Source organism: Leiobunum rupestre, chromosome 9 (genome assembly GCF_980474605.1).
Source record: "Leiobunum rupestre chromosome 9, qqLeiRupe1.1.hap1, whole genome shotgun sequence".
NCBI classification, from domain to species: domain Eukaryota; kingdom Metazoa; phylum Arthropoda; class Arachnida; order Opiliones; family Sclerosomatidae; genus Leiobunum; species Leiobunum rupestre.
In genome coordinates, this window is record NC_143392.1 from 40,385,410 (window position 1) to 40,401,146 (window position 15,737).

Sequence of the window (15,737 nt, forward strand, 5' to 3'; positions counted from 1 at the left end):
GCCAAATACCTTTATTGGCTTTGGAGCACAATTTTTTATTGTTTTTGGGTCAAATACTTTTATTGGCTTTGGAGCACCATATTTTATTTGCTTTAGATCATATTCTTTTGTAGGGTAAAAGTCAAGCTTTTCCAATTATCGGTTTTAAAAAGGTCTTAATAAATATAAAAGAAAACATTTATAACAGCCAAATACGTTTAAGTAATCCAAAATTTTTATTTCCATTTGGGTGTCAATCCGGACCATTTTAATTGAATATGAATAACCAACCCGCAGAGCCACTTGGCGGGAGAGAAAAAAATCAAATTACGTGTGTAAATACTGACGCACGCGCTGCTGAAACGAACTACTTTACGCGCCGGCGGAATCGCCATGGTTACTGGCGGAATTGAGAGAACGCTATTCGTGATTTGTCCAAGTTTCAGGAGAGGGCGCAACAGTCGCTCAGATGTGAAGAAAGCCAAACCCTTCAATTGAATACAAAACAACTGTTTTTATATTTTTAACAGTTTTCGTCATAAAGTTCAGTTTGGCACTTCTATATTCTCATGCTACGTTAGAGTTTAGTTCAGTCAACTTCAGTGTTTATGGATAAATACCTTACTGGTGACACGGAAATCTGCTCGTACAATGGACACTTAAACACATTAAGCCGACAAATATAAAGGAAATAACTGTAGTAAATTGAGGAAATAGCATACATCCGGAGAACACTTCCGTCCGCAATAGTCTAATCTATAAAGACGGGAAATATTGAAGAGGACAACTGGTAACGGAAGTACTTTTTCTTGATCTTGATCTTATGATAGAAACGATGTATTTACTCGTCTGGAATTCCTTCTTGGTATTTGCCCTTTCTAAGTGTTCCATCTTGACAAAGAAAGGAAAATGTACCCGCTTTACGGATCAGAAGTTCACGCTGGTGGCTTTTTTTTAGAAAGTAACGGTTGTGAGGAACATTTCGTTGGCTTGGTTTAATAAAGTCGTAACTTGAAAAATTTACTTTTGAGAAAGTTTTAGAACCTTATACTAAATCAGGTATTTTAGAGAAGTATAAAATAGAAACTATTTTAGAGTATAATATATATAAAAAACAAGTTGCAAGGAGTTAGAAAACTAAAATCTAATGTTAAAATAGAAAATATCAAGTTACTAAATTTTTCAACCACAGTTGTTTAGATTAATAAAATCGTAACTTGAAGTTACTACTTTTTTAAACCCAGTTGTTTAGATCAATAAAATCGTAACTTGAAGTTACTACTTTTTTAAACCCAGTTGTTTAGATCAATAATATCGTAACTTGAAGTTACTACTTTTTTAAACCCAATTGCTTAGATCAATAATATCGTAACTTGCAGTTACTACTTTTTTAAACCCAGTTGCTTAGATCAATAATATCGTAACTTGAAGTTACTAAATTAATTTTAAAAACATTTCTGGATTAATAATATCGTAACCAAGATACGACATTTTTTAAATTGTAATATCTCCATAACTATAAATTATATTTAATTTTTAAATGAATTAGGGGAAAGATCTCCGTTTTTACATTAGAATATGTCCTCAGTAGAGTTACGACTAAGTTCGAGTTACGACTTTATTAAACCAAGCCAACGATTTCTCCATTGTGTCAATATGTAACAAATCGTCAATAAGTCAATAATCAGCTAGGCTAATACAAAAGGCACCACCTTAGGCGTAAGTCATCAAGCGACTTTTAAAGCCATTAATTCAGATGACCGGGTTACGATTCGTAGGAGGGTGGTGGCAAGCCCTTCAAGCCACGCGAGCCAACAGCTCCCTACACTCACTATTAACGTTGGTATATTCATTAAAAAGTAGGTAAAACGGTTGAAACATTCAAATATTTAGCTCTAAATCCCAGAGTATCTCTAGAAATTGTTGTAGAATTTTGGCAGAAGTGAATGTGATGAACATAAATTCACAGCCAGGTTAGAAACTTAAAAAAATAATCATAATCAGCTACGCTAATACCCCAGTTATCTTGCGACTTTTAATGCCTTAAAAAGGTGGCCGGGTTACAATGAGTAAGAGGGTGGTAGCAAGCCTTTCATACCACGTGAGCCAACAGCTCCTTACTTCCCAATGAACTAGTTATTTTACTTAGGAAAAAGTTTATCTTCTCGCTAATTTGTCACATTTTTATACAAATTTTATCGAGTTTGCCTAAAGAATATATTTGGAAAGCCAACAATTGACTGCTTAGAAATAGTTGGAGTGTATTGTTAAAATAAAAACCTTATTGTTTAACATTTCAAATAAGTATCTAAATGTTTTCCGCTCACTTAGGAAATGGAGTCATTTCGAATAAAAGCTTTTAGTCCTAACATACACTAATTTGCATTTTTCTTGGGTGCACAGCTAAAAGGCATTATATCACTAAACTTGGACTTTGAAAATATATTTTTCTTATAATATGAACGCTTTTGCGGTTGAAATGTGTTTAACAAAACTGGATAAATAGCCAAGCCAGATTCGGCGAGTAAGTTTTATAACTAAATATTAATTTAAAGGGTGGTTTTGGAATAATAAATATATTTTAAAATACGTAGACAATGTATTTTTGAAATAATGATGAGCAGCCAGGTTAAAGACATTTAAAGAGAGTGCATGATATAAAACTAACATACTACCAAATAATTCCAAAGTAGTTAACTCTAAACTCATCCCCAAAAATACTTTGAGGAATAACGATTTTCGCTAATAGCAACTTTATTCGTCTGTAAAAGCGATTGAACATAGCAACGGTTCTGCACATTTTATAAGCAGTTTATTGCGTCATCTGTTTCTACGATTGGGTCAGTCTAGGTCAGATCAGGTTACCTTAAATTATGTTACCAATATAAGGGCATATCCTCTTGTACTTGAAATATTACTTTATAAATTGAAATTCTTTGCTACGTTTAGTCACACGAGCCTAAATTATTTTCTAGATGGCGATGTGAAGTCGACATTTACTGGACATTGCTTGGGCGTAGCGCTCACTGCTATAGCCGACGTAAAGGAAAATGTGTATAACTGATTATCGGTGTTTCTCCAAGTAAATAAATGCAAAACAATGAAAATCTATTAAGTTTCAGCCTAAGGAGTAAGTTTTAAAATGTTGGTTTAACGTGGGTTCAGACAAATTCTAGTAAGCTTTTGCATAATAATATAATACCATTCATAAAAAATTACAAAACTGTGTAAAATTATATTTAAAATGCGTATGCACGAGAGAGGGGAAGAGAAAACGTCAGTGGCGTGTGCTTCAAGCGCGTTGGAAGACGTCAATTTTTAGGGAACCGATGAGATTTCGATCTGATTTGTTTTGTTTTATAGGCCTAGGTTTTCTTCTGCCTGTCACCCTTTAAATTTACTTTCCTTCCAAACAAATACCCTGGTGGTAGGCCAACAGCAGAACACGTTGGCCTACCACCAGGGTATTTGTTTGAAAGGAAAGTAAATTTAAAGGGTGACCGGCAGATGAAAACCTAGGCCTTAAAGGGGAAGGATCTTACTCTTCGAGCGTGAAGGAGCTTGTAAGCAATGCTCAAACTCTTCAGATCATTTTCGCTAAGGTGAAATAAATACATTATCGTTGTAACCTTCTATAGCTTCACATTCGTCCAAATGTTGACCCTAAGAATTTCTACCACGGCTTAATAACGTCTGCTAATAAGGTACACACTCACTGTTTTTATCCGCCTGCTGCGCAGGGCTTCCTGATAGATTTCGGTCGCGAGTAGAGATCGGAATGTCTTTTTCCTTCGGCGCTTTTTCTTCCGCGGTAAATGTAAGCCACGATCATAACCGAAAGAGAAAATGGAAAATTGTGCCTCCCAAAAACATCGATTGAGCAGGAACTGGGATGCGCCCTACCCCAAATAAAAAAGGAAATTGTCTTTACCCCGAAAATGAAGTCACCCTACGGTGACGCCCATGAAGGATAAGAGCTTATAACATCTACAAGAGCCGTAATTCGTTGGGCTCTCTCGATCAACTGTATCCGAAATTCCATAAGCAAAAAGGAAAGGTAGATTTCCCCTCGTTTTCACAGAACTATAAAATTCAAAGCACGTCCCGTATGTGCTCGTAAAATTTAAATGATGGTTCTCCCTCTGGCGATCGTCCCTCGAATTCAAAAACTGAAACAGTAAAAGTATCTCGCAGTCAGGGTACGACCCTATCCAGTATTCTGACGCCGGGGACAGTAGCGTAGCGAAGAATTTCGTTCGCGGGGGAGCGGCGAGTCGAAATTGAAAAAACAAAAGAATATGAAAATGTACGTTTTGGTGGTGCACGTAACCCAGTGGCTCACACTGCCTACGCCATTCTCTTTCGATTTGTTTCGACATAAGAATTTTGCTGATTTGGGTTTTGAAGTAGGTATATTCGTTTTCAACTTGGATTAATTAATGCATTTAGTTTCCCTTAAAACGTACAAGCGATTACTACCATCTACCTAACGGCAAAACAATTCGTTACTCACTCTACGCAGGTGCGAAGCTCCAGCATGAAGCATGGTAAGGAGCTGTAAGTTTAAAAGGTTACCGCCAACGGAAAAATGGGGGTGAACAAAAAAGGGGTGATGACGTCCAATCACGTCATCTTTAATTTTGGCCACGGTAACAACACCCAACTTATTTGATTGTTATTTTTGAAATCGAAATAGTAATATCGTTTAATACTGTATGATGGAGTAACTAACGTCATTTTTTCGCGTCTTTTTCTTTGCTCGAAGACCTATCGTTACGAGCTATTAGTAAGTTTTTAAATTTTTTCCAATTTGTTTAAGGTTTAGCTTTTTTATCTCTTTTCATAATGTACTAATCTACATATTCGCTAATTTTATCATCCTTTGCAATGCAGTCCATAGGTGGTTCCTTTTAAAGCTACATTTCGTATCTACAATTCTCCACCATTCTCCCCTATTCGGCTTTCCGTTGCTACGCAACTCGTTTTGAAATTTTTAATGTTTAGGCTTAGTTTCTCTTTTCGGTGTTATAGTCGCAAGCCAGATTTCCCGCACGGTACTGACGAGTCCCAAATGGTACGAAACCGGTCTACCGTTGGAATTTCTGGCTATTTTATTTAATTTTATTTATTTTTTCACTCGAAGATCTATTTGGTCCGAGTTTCGCGTCTTTTAGTTTGCTCGAAGACCTATCGGTACGAGCTATTAGTAAGTTTTTTAATTTCTTCAAATTTGTTGAGGGTTTAGCTTTTTTATCCCTTTTCATAATGGACTAATCTACATATTCGCTAATTTTATCATCCTTTAAACATGGTTGCTCCTTGTTATACCTTCGCGTATGCGCAGTTCTTGGTATGTCTATTTTTTCATAAGCGGTGTACAAATAAGCGTTTGCAATCTTACAAGGAAATTTCCTGTATTATTTCCAGGCTATGGATAAAATAAAGGAATTCATAAAATATTTGAAACATTTCGTGCCTGTAGTTAGCCCAAGTTTCCGGTTATGTTAAGAAATAAGTTTTGTCTACTAATTTTATTAGTGTCTTTAAAACATGGGTTAGAATTGTTCGTTTTAAAAAATTTCTTACGCAAAATCCATCATATATCACGATAGTTTTAGCGTCTCTTGAAAAAATTAAAAAAAATATCTAAAACATAGGGTTAACGGTTTTGTGTGAAAGTAACCCGGCCACCTGAATTAATGGCGTGAAAAGTCGCTTGATGACTTAGGCCTAAGGTGGTGCCTTGGGTATTGGCCTAGCCTAGCTGAAGTATCAAATATCTGAAATAACATGATTTTTTTTTTTAAATTTGAGCTACTTTAAAGTTTTAAGGAAATCGATGGCTGCTTAATACTTTTTCAGGTTGGAACATTTATCCACTGACAAAGCTTGGTGAACTTGGACCTCAAATAGTTCTAATTTAACAAAGATTTTGATCTACCGGTTTCGCTTACACTTTCGTTTACACTATTCTGGAACATCAGTGTAAATAAAAATATATCCGGTGAGCCATTTCTAGAATGACCACACATTTTTAGTAGACTTCGTTCTACGACACTATACGCAGTTGCAGGTTAAGACTCAGAGAGGCAAAATATCTATTACATTTGGCGGAAAGATACTAGCACAAAATTCCGGTAAATCAGTGGCGGGAAATTCGAATTTCACCTATTTTCTGTTGAATTCCTAAAGGTTCCTACACGTGTTATATTAATCCGTTTTAGAAATGTCTATTGCATAAATTTCAAAATGATCAATAAATATTTAATGTACATTATAATTTTCAAACTTCACTATAGCGTAATTTTGGTATTATGCTCCTAAACAATCATCAAATCGAGCGTTTATGTACGTCAACGTGGTGATCTCTGCCTTAACTGTTCTATATATACCCTCGACTCGCCAAACGGAATTTTTTAGGTATGCCTCACTTTTAGTACCAAAAATAAATTATTACAACTGTTTTTAAATCTTATCTATTTTAATTACTTAATTATCACTATGAAATATAACGTAATAGACGGTATTTCCAAAAATTATATAACGCGCGCCAGTATACTTAGAAATTCAACCGTAAACAGTCCAATTTCGAAATTCCCGCCACCGATTTAGCGGAAATTCCGCCCAAATGTACTAGATATTTTGCCTTTCTTAACTTGCAACTCTTTGTGTCGTCGCAAGTTGCGTATTTTTCTCACTAGATGCGCTAATATTTTCGGTTTGAGGTCAATTTCACGTCACTTCCCACATTCCCACATACCTATATGCCATTTTTTCCACTAACTGGCACGCTTAAAGATAGATAATTACGATCTTACATACCATGCAGTAGGTTTAATGGTATTGCTCCCATAAACTGCACTGGTCGATCATTTAGGGCACTTAAGCTTTTCTTTATTTATAAATCAATAATTGATATTTTTCACAGTGGTTTGTTAAACTTTCCCGTTTCAGGACGCTAAAATCGTACCTCCCTTCGCTTTAATACCTATATTTATTTTAGCGACGTGGGGGAGGATTCAAGATTAATGCCATTAAATTCTAGACGGTGAAAAATTAGGACAGCTATGGTGGAAAAAGTGATAAAAAGTCTAGTTCCAAAATTAAAACGACGCATATTTTAAATGTCACTTTTAATGGTCTACGTTGTAATTATTATTACTTCAACGTTCCCGTAAATGGTGTTGAATTTTAAAATGTATAATTTAATAAAAGATAATTAGTTTCAAAGCGTAGCTTCAGCGCGAGCGCGAAAATAAAATGATTAAAACCGCGGGTCCTAAATATATCATTTTTGCTTTGCTCGGTCACGAATGTCCCAAGTTCAGGCGGCGGATAATTATAGGGCGGAATATAGAATTCCTAGCTGATGACAATGCGCGCAGTTGACACGTATCGGAGCCAAATGTCAGCGAGTGCTAGCCGCTGACTTCAGCCGTACACAGGTAAATGATTTTCTTCCTCAGTTGCCATTTAACAAAAGTTGCCTCAGCTTTCTAAAGTCGGTCGCGAACAATGGAAAGATTGTTAACGGGCACATTAGCGCTCTCCTTCCAACACCGCGCGCTTCGTAACATTTACGCGCGAGGGGCGAACTACAAGTTCCAAAATAGAAAAAAATTTGGTAGATGAATACTTCTGCCCCCGAGATAGAGCAGGACACGTGAAATCAAAATTTAATTTTGGTGTGTACTAAGGAGTTATACTGTAAAAGAAATTTTTAGTTGTAGTAGATTACATAAATTAAGTAGAAATGTGTGTAGACTATACTTTACTCTCATAAATATTGTGGATCTATATTATAGCAGTATATTTTCAATCCACCATCAAACGGGACCAAGCGGGGAAAATAGGGGTTTTTATAATTGTATTTTAGCCCAAGGATCTACTGAAATTACGCCAATGACGGAATTTCTATATGTTGGTGTTAAATACACCGAATGTTTCATAAATAAACATTTTAATAAATGGCCATTTCAAAAGCAAAATACAGGGCAATAAGGGGATTTGGGTGTTAACTGAATATTTAAATTATATGTACGTCAATTAATATCGTTTTCCGCGTTTTGAGCACTTGGAGCACGTGATACACGTGCCGTTTTTTGAGCATTTTCTTTATTTTAGGCCAAAGTAGTTGACTATCGGAAGATATCGTAGGTTTTCTAGATTTTTGGCCTAAATATTAGCTTTTTATTGTATCTTATCGTTCCTTGGCTTGATTTGTTATGTATATAATAAATTTTTCCACGAAGTTTTCTATCGTCCATCGGCCGTTTAACTATCCTAACGCACATTGTATACAAGTGTCCAAGCGCACTTACTTCGCTCGACGAGCCGTTTATAACGCAACCTAGAGGATTAACGAACTTAGTATTGTCCAAGCTAATATATACCCACTCTATGTTATTCTAATTTAGGCTTCAATCTACTAATCATCCCTTAAGTTATAATATACCCGAAAATAAGTTAGAATCTAATCGTAAGTAAGCTCACATTTTTCTCTAAAACGACTACGTAATCAGTGAACGACTAATTCTATTATTGTTCGTTACAGCTACTACAAAATGATTACAAAAGGACTACGGAATGATTGCAGGCTGATTATGGAGTGATATTACAAAATAATTATAGATTGATGTCATTACAGGCTGATTATGGAATGTTATTACAGAATGATTAAGAAATTATTACAAGCTGATTATGGAATGATATTAAAGAATTATTACAAGCTGATTATGGAATGATATTACAGAATTATTACAAGCTGATTATGGAATGATATTACAGAATTATTACAAGCTGATTATGGAATGATATTACAGAATTATTACAAGCTGATTATGGAATGATATTACAGAATTATTACAAGCTGATTATGGAATGATGTTACAGAATTATTACAAGCTGATTATGGAATGATATTACAGAATGATTAATAAATTATTACAGGCTGATTATAGAGTGATATTTCTAAATGATTACTGGTCGATTCGATGATATTACAAAATGATTACCGTATAAACGGCAAGGGATCAATGTTTATTACAGAACCTTGCCTATCGTTCATAACATAATCAAATTTTGAAGTCAGTCGCTCACAGTTCAAAAATCCCAAAATTCTGGTCCAAACATCTAAACATGGATACTGATTGTTTATCTTATATGCCGAATACCAGTTCTATAATGGAAAGGAGCAGACGGCTTGAGAGAATGCTCTTCGACCGGTTGACCAATAACCACTTGCCGTAATTAGCTGAAATGATTAAGGTAAACCCTCTGTAATCACACAGTAATCATCATGTCATTTGACTAGAATTATTATGTTATTTGTCTGTAAGTAATCTTTAATTTGTTCGTAAGCATTCTGTAATATGTCGATAATCATTCTGTAATCTTTACGAAATCACTCCGTAGCGATTCAATCGTCATTTTGTAATCACCGCGTAATCGATCCGTAATCTCTGTAATTGTTCACTGATTACCTAGATGGGTGTGCGGTAAATGTGAAGTGATTAGCTCTGCTATTAAAATCTTTAAGGTCCACGTTAATAAGATAATTAAGTACTTAAAAGAAGAAGCACGTGGATAAGAATCCAACTCCTCTATTTTGATTGCGTGGTTTACTGTTTTGGTGAAGCTTTGAATGTGGTGCCAATTCCTTGTGGCCACTGACATTTGCGTTAAGTAAATAAAAGAATTTTGAGCATATTTGCGGACAATCCCTTAAGATTGGACACGGCAGCAATTGCAGTTAACTGTTAACGGTTTTCTTGCTCTAAGTCGACGGAGCCCCACGCGCGATTTCCTTAACTGCAACTCGTCGATGAGCAAATGGGTATGAATTTTACCTTCTGTACTATTTATGAATCAATATTCTAGCATTCGCTCTGCTCTGAAACTGTCATCAATTATTAAGACCGTGACGCTAACATTTTCAGAAATCGGTGAAATAAATAAATATTGTTACTCACTTGCCAGCGAAAAATTTATTAAATTGCAATAAAATATGGATTTCACAAACGTTTACATTATATTAATATAAATTGTGAGCAAGACTGATTGAAGCAGTTTTTATCCCGGTTCAGTATCTCAATGTTTTACCTAAAATCTGGTCTGGACTTCTAATTTTAGCTGCGCAAAAGTTGTAGGTGTCAGGTCCTAGAGGATTTGGTGCCCTGTGTGATCCCTAGAACGACCCTGAGTGTGTAATGTAAACGGCTTGTTTGAACGAACCTAGATAAGGTCAACCCATTTCAGGATAAATCCGATCAATCAAATGTACAAGTTCGAAAGTTACCTTATTCAGCAAACCGTTAGCGATAAATTCGTCCTTTAAGGCTTTTTGGCTATCTCGCTTATCGGCCGTCGAATTCAAAAGGAAACGAAAAAAGATTTTTCTACAGAGGCTCATTTTTTATTACTTTTCTGTTCAATTGCTAACTCGTTCTTTTCACCATCGGCGTACTAGCAGTGCGGAAAAGGGAAGTTAGCATAGAGGTGCTCTTAAAAGTTATAATTGAAAATAGTTTCACAAATTGATTTTTGGAGTTAAAAGTGACCCTGTCTTTTTCTGTTTTACCTTTAAATCTAAAATCCTAAAAGATTAGATTTTCTAACACAGACTGCGTAGAATTCTTGGAACCAAAAACAGATAACTATAGTCTTAAGATGAATTAAAAATGCAACTATTAGATCGATTGCTATTGATACTACACTTTTATCGTAGCGAAACGATAAAGAAATTCATTTTTTAAATTACAAAAAAAATTTAGTCGTCTATTTTGAACACAACAAATTATTTTTGAGGTACCGTTCTTCAGATAAATATTTTATTTAAATTTACAAAAGTATCTTACAGAATTGAACCTAAAATATAACCTGCAAATGATGTATAGCTAAAATTTCGGTCCTCCCGTAAAAATTGTCGAGTTGCTCGCAAAGAGTACGGGAAAAGGATGCCCAATAGAATAACGAGTACGCGCGTGGACACTGACTACTTCAAGCTTACCATCTCTTAACTGGAAGCGTGTACACTGATTACATCTAGAATACGTAAGCCACGTTCCTATATACGTAACCTTGATAACGTTTTGCCTCGTTTTGATCTCGCTCCGTTTTTTACCTCTCCGAGGGTACTTTGTACCCTGGAGGGGTATTACAATCACCATGTATGTCTGTGGGTCTGTCTGTCTGGGCTGCGAACGCGTTCGCATTTTCCGTGCAAAGGTTAATCATTGCGTACGCAGTTTCTCAAAATTTCTGCGTTCGCATTTGCTAGGACTGTCGAAGGGTTGGCAAAACCACCGTACGACGGTAAGCGTTTACGGGTAAATTTGCGGTTGGGGTTGGTTTGGATGGTGTTTTTTCGTAAACGCTCACCGTCGTGACGGTTTTAACTCAGTTTGATTGGATATTTCATTATTGTAATGTTTATGCGTAGGGTGTGAATGTTATGACGGTTGTGGGTGTTGAGTTTGTTGTGTTTATGTTATGACGGTTGTGGGTGTTGAATCTGTTGAGTTGGTTTTTGTTGAGTTTGTTGCGTTTGTGTTTGTGTTTGCTGCGTTGTGTTTGTTGGTTTGTACGGGCGTTTTCTCTTCAACTTCTTCTTAATGACTTTGGGACGGACCGAGTGCAACCTTTCAACGCCCAATGGCAGGGTTTCCACCAATTGTACACGGTATTCGTCTTAGTATCAATTTGCGATTTTTTAACGCCGGCCGGGAATCGAACCCGGGTCTGCCTCGTGAAAAAGATTTACTCTAAAAACTCAGCCACCAACGCTTGTTGAGTTACGGTGTTTTTCTAAAAAACAGCTTTGGCGAATGTCCTTTACAAAGTTATAACGTTACATCATTTTAAATATTTATAAATTATTTGAATCTTATATTTAATTAAATATTTATCAATTATATGAATCGTATATTTAATTAAATATTTATAAATTATATTAATCTTATATTTAATTAAATATTTATAAATTATATTAATCTTATATTTAATTAAATATTTATAAATTATATTAATCTTATATTTAATTAAATATTTATAAGTTATATTAATTAAATACAATATCTGTGTATATTTTTTACTCAACTTTGTTTTTTAATTTTTGTCTTTGATTCGTTGCCGCTGTGTTATTGATTCCTTTTACGTTGTGTTATAAATCTGTAATATATTATTCAATGACGTTGTTAAACTCTTTAATTGTCAGTAGGTTTAGTTTTTTCGGATACTCTTTTTTTAATATAATATGTATCTGGGTTTTAGGCAAAGGAAGGGTCGTATGTTATTTTTACTGATCGAAATAATGTTGTTTTTTTGTCTATTCTTTGATCTTATATTTTTATCTTTGGTTTTTTTAGATTATTTTGTTTCCACGAAAACGTCCAGTTTTTGGAGGAGACTTTGAGGTGTGTAGGTCGTGTTGTTTAGCTTATCCGGTTTCATGATAATAACGTCGAAAATTCCTGTTTGTTAATGGTAAGGTGTCTTACTAACTATTCCGTCTACGGTCATTTGATATACGAGCTGTGGTTTAGTCAAGTGGCTTTCTGTGCTTTGTGAATGTAAGTTTTTTGCTTCTTGTTAATACATTTTTTATTGGTTGTGGATATTTAGACATCTATGATTCCTAATGCAGTCATTGATTTCCTGGGTGTGCGAGTCATTACATGATATTGGAAATTGGATGGTATTGGTCTTTTTCATGCGGTATGTGTCACAACGGCAACAGGAAGTCTACGAGTCGTCCACTACCAGATTTCGAATATATCGCTATTCTGCAGTATCTTCATCAAGGGCGAGTGTTGAAATAAAATGAGCGTTAAAGATGGGGCAAGTATTTCGTAAGCGAGAAAAATACAAATACCCTCTGTAGATATTTCTTTGATTAAAATTGGCTTCGTATTATATTTAACTGATAAACTTGTACTGTAAATAGGGTTAAATTCAATTGTGCATTGTTTTAGTACGTCTAACTCCCTGTTGTAACTACTTAATTTATATATTATTCTAAATAAATTAAACTCGGTTGTTTCGTCTCAATTATTTAAAAAAAAATTAAAATTTTATACCGGGCGGGATTGAACCGGGATTAAGTTTTTAGTAAATAACTCTGAATTGCGGAGATATCTTTAAGGGCCATCTCGAGAAATTAATACCACTAGGGACAATTCTTCCGAGGAGAGGTATATTTTGGCTTGCCAACTTGTTTTGGAAAAATGTTTGTTATCTTGAAACTTGCACACCGATTACGCAGAGTTATCGTGTAAGTAAAACATGCAAAAGCGATTCTGGGTCTACTAGAAGCGAATAATACCTACATTGAACTTCAGCCTAAATTAAAATCATCCCGTAATTGCAGGTCGCAAATTGGACGAGAAATGAAACTACTCTCCGAGTAGCCGAGTCGGACGGCTTAATGCAGAATTAATTGGGATATTAATTGAGTGCTCGCACATTTGCTAGCCACACCCAGGGCGATAATCGACTGTTATTAAGTCTTAATAAGAGCTCACAAGTATTAAAATGTAATTTATTTATTGTAGGGAAATCTTAGACAATTTTTCGAAACCAAGGTACAATTTAAGTTTGGTTGAAACGGTAGAAAATGAAATTACATACTAACCATTTGTCTTTCCTAGTAGTAGGTGTTGTGTCAGTCACTTAATGTTTCCTACAAATTTAGGTTGAAACGTCGGTATCCGTTTCTGGTAAAATTTCAAATTGGTTTAACGACGACCTCATATTTACGGATTGCTCGCTTATATCCATATTAACTTACAAAGCAAAATAGTTTTCTCAATCCAATTTTAGGTTTTTCCAGGTAATTGTTTATCAGTAATACGTAACTCGAATGATAACATTTAAAAATTTATGTGAGGCCTTCTACCGGAAGTAGTTTAGGAATGCAGTTCACTTGCCAGGGTGCTTTCTAGGATATTTATTTTCAAGTCCTATTTTGGTTTCAAAGGTATGTAAAAGGACCGGCGCCACCCTATTGTAAATATCACTTTGTTTACGATTTAAAAATTGAACAAGCCTCTAACTTATGTTAATTGCACTGCCATTTAATCTAAAAATACGCAACGCCCCAAAATGGTTACTTCAGGGTCCCTTTTTCCCGCTAAAAATTGGCCGCCATTTTCTACTCAGTCGTAGTGCCACACAACCGAAGACGCAAAAACTAATTATATATATAATACTGACGCACGAGCGCGCGTCCAGCACGTCCTTTAGGCCGGTTACAATGGCGCCGGTCGAGAATCGAAGGACCCTAATCGTTGTTTGCCAAAGGTTTAGCAGAGGGCGCAGCTGTCGCTGTAATGTCAATAAATCCAAACTTTAAAATTTAATTACAAAATAACCTTTTAGTATTTTTCAACGAGGTTTCCGACAAATATAAACTTAAAGTTTGACGCTGAACCTTTAAATGTTGCACAATTACTTTGAAGAAAAATTCTGCCGATGCACAGCATTTTTCGTAATATAATTATGGTAATCCATAACTTTTATCGATTAGTAATAGAAAAAAAAACTTATTTTTCTAAACCCATCAGTTCCTTCACCCTCATAATTGCACCGCAGTTTCAACTTAAGCCTAATTACCATTGAGCATAACGCGCGTTAGTGGTAATGAAGTTCGTTGGACTAATGGACGCGGCAACACCAGGAGAGCATTTTTTACCAAAGGAGAAAACATTCAGTTCGTCAAGACTTAACAATTTTCAATGCTTTTTGAACTATTTAACTTCGAATTTCATATAATCATATACTTACTTAGATTTAATTGAATCAACCTTGAAACAAGTTTAGCCTAACAGATCGATCCAATTTTAATGGTGGACGTGGTGAGCTATGTTTAATAGCAGACGCGAAAATAACCTACACTTTAATATTTTCCAGTTCAATCCGAAGGATGTAGAAGCTTATATTTCAAAGGAATTAATTTACACAAAGTAGAAAACAAAATATTTTAGACAAAATATTTCTATACACTATCTATTTACTTTAAGTTTATTAAAAGAATTTTTCAGAATTATAACTAGGGTAGCATCGATATGGATACAGCGGATATAAACAAAGTTATCTATCATAACAGTAGTGTATATGATAAAATGACAGTGCATTTTCACACAATTTTATTCTAACAAGTTTGCAAGAGCATATCCGAATGTTTATTTTCATTTTACATGATACAAATCTTCTATCACAATTCGAATTGTAATCGATAACTTTCTTATTTTTAAGTTTTATCTGAAAATAGTTTTTTTATAGCGGTTACGGCCAATATCGGCTTAAACGAAGCCGATATTGGTTTATACCGCTATAAGAAAAATAGACTGATATATCGTGCATCCCTAAGTATAACTAACACCTTAAAGGAAAAGAAAGTTTTATTAATAAAACTACTACATTTTTGCGACCATATTCGGTCCGAGAAAAAACCTTTCTGACTGGTTATCACTCTGCTTTTACAACTTTTATATATAGACTTTGTTTGGTGTTCAAACGTGGGAGCCGCCATTTCCATTAATTGACAATTTCCTACGGGCTTTCACTAGTTTACGTTTTTGCTTTTTAGTATGTAAGGGCGAAATTTTTGCCCAAATTTAAAACAGCAGTTATTTTTTTTAAATAAGACTTTCGTATATAGTGAAATCGTATTCATAATACTAGTATATTTTGAGAAAAACTAACAAGAATCAACCATTTAGATGGTAGTTTTCTTGCTATAATATACCGGTGCATCTAGG

General features: G+C 35.0%; 1 protein-coding gene across 3 annotated transcripts in view; it reads right to left on the reverse strand.

Annotated features, from left to right (window-relative positions):
• The window catches only part of LOC149927819 (uncharacterized), a 79,182-nt gene that overhangs the window by 48,295 nt on the left and 15,150 nt on the right, over positions 1–15,737 (reverse strand). Inside the window, exon 1 of one of the 3 annotated variants that reach the window (XM_090158378.1) lies at positions 9,079–9,099. The exons of the other annotated variants lie outside the window; for them this stretch is intronic. The gene's annotated coding sequence lies outside the window, so the exon portion shown is untranslated. Of the gene's footprint in view, positions 1–9,078; positions 9,100–15,737 lie in introns of those variants that run through there. 3 annotated transcript variants of the gene reach the window in all.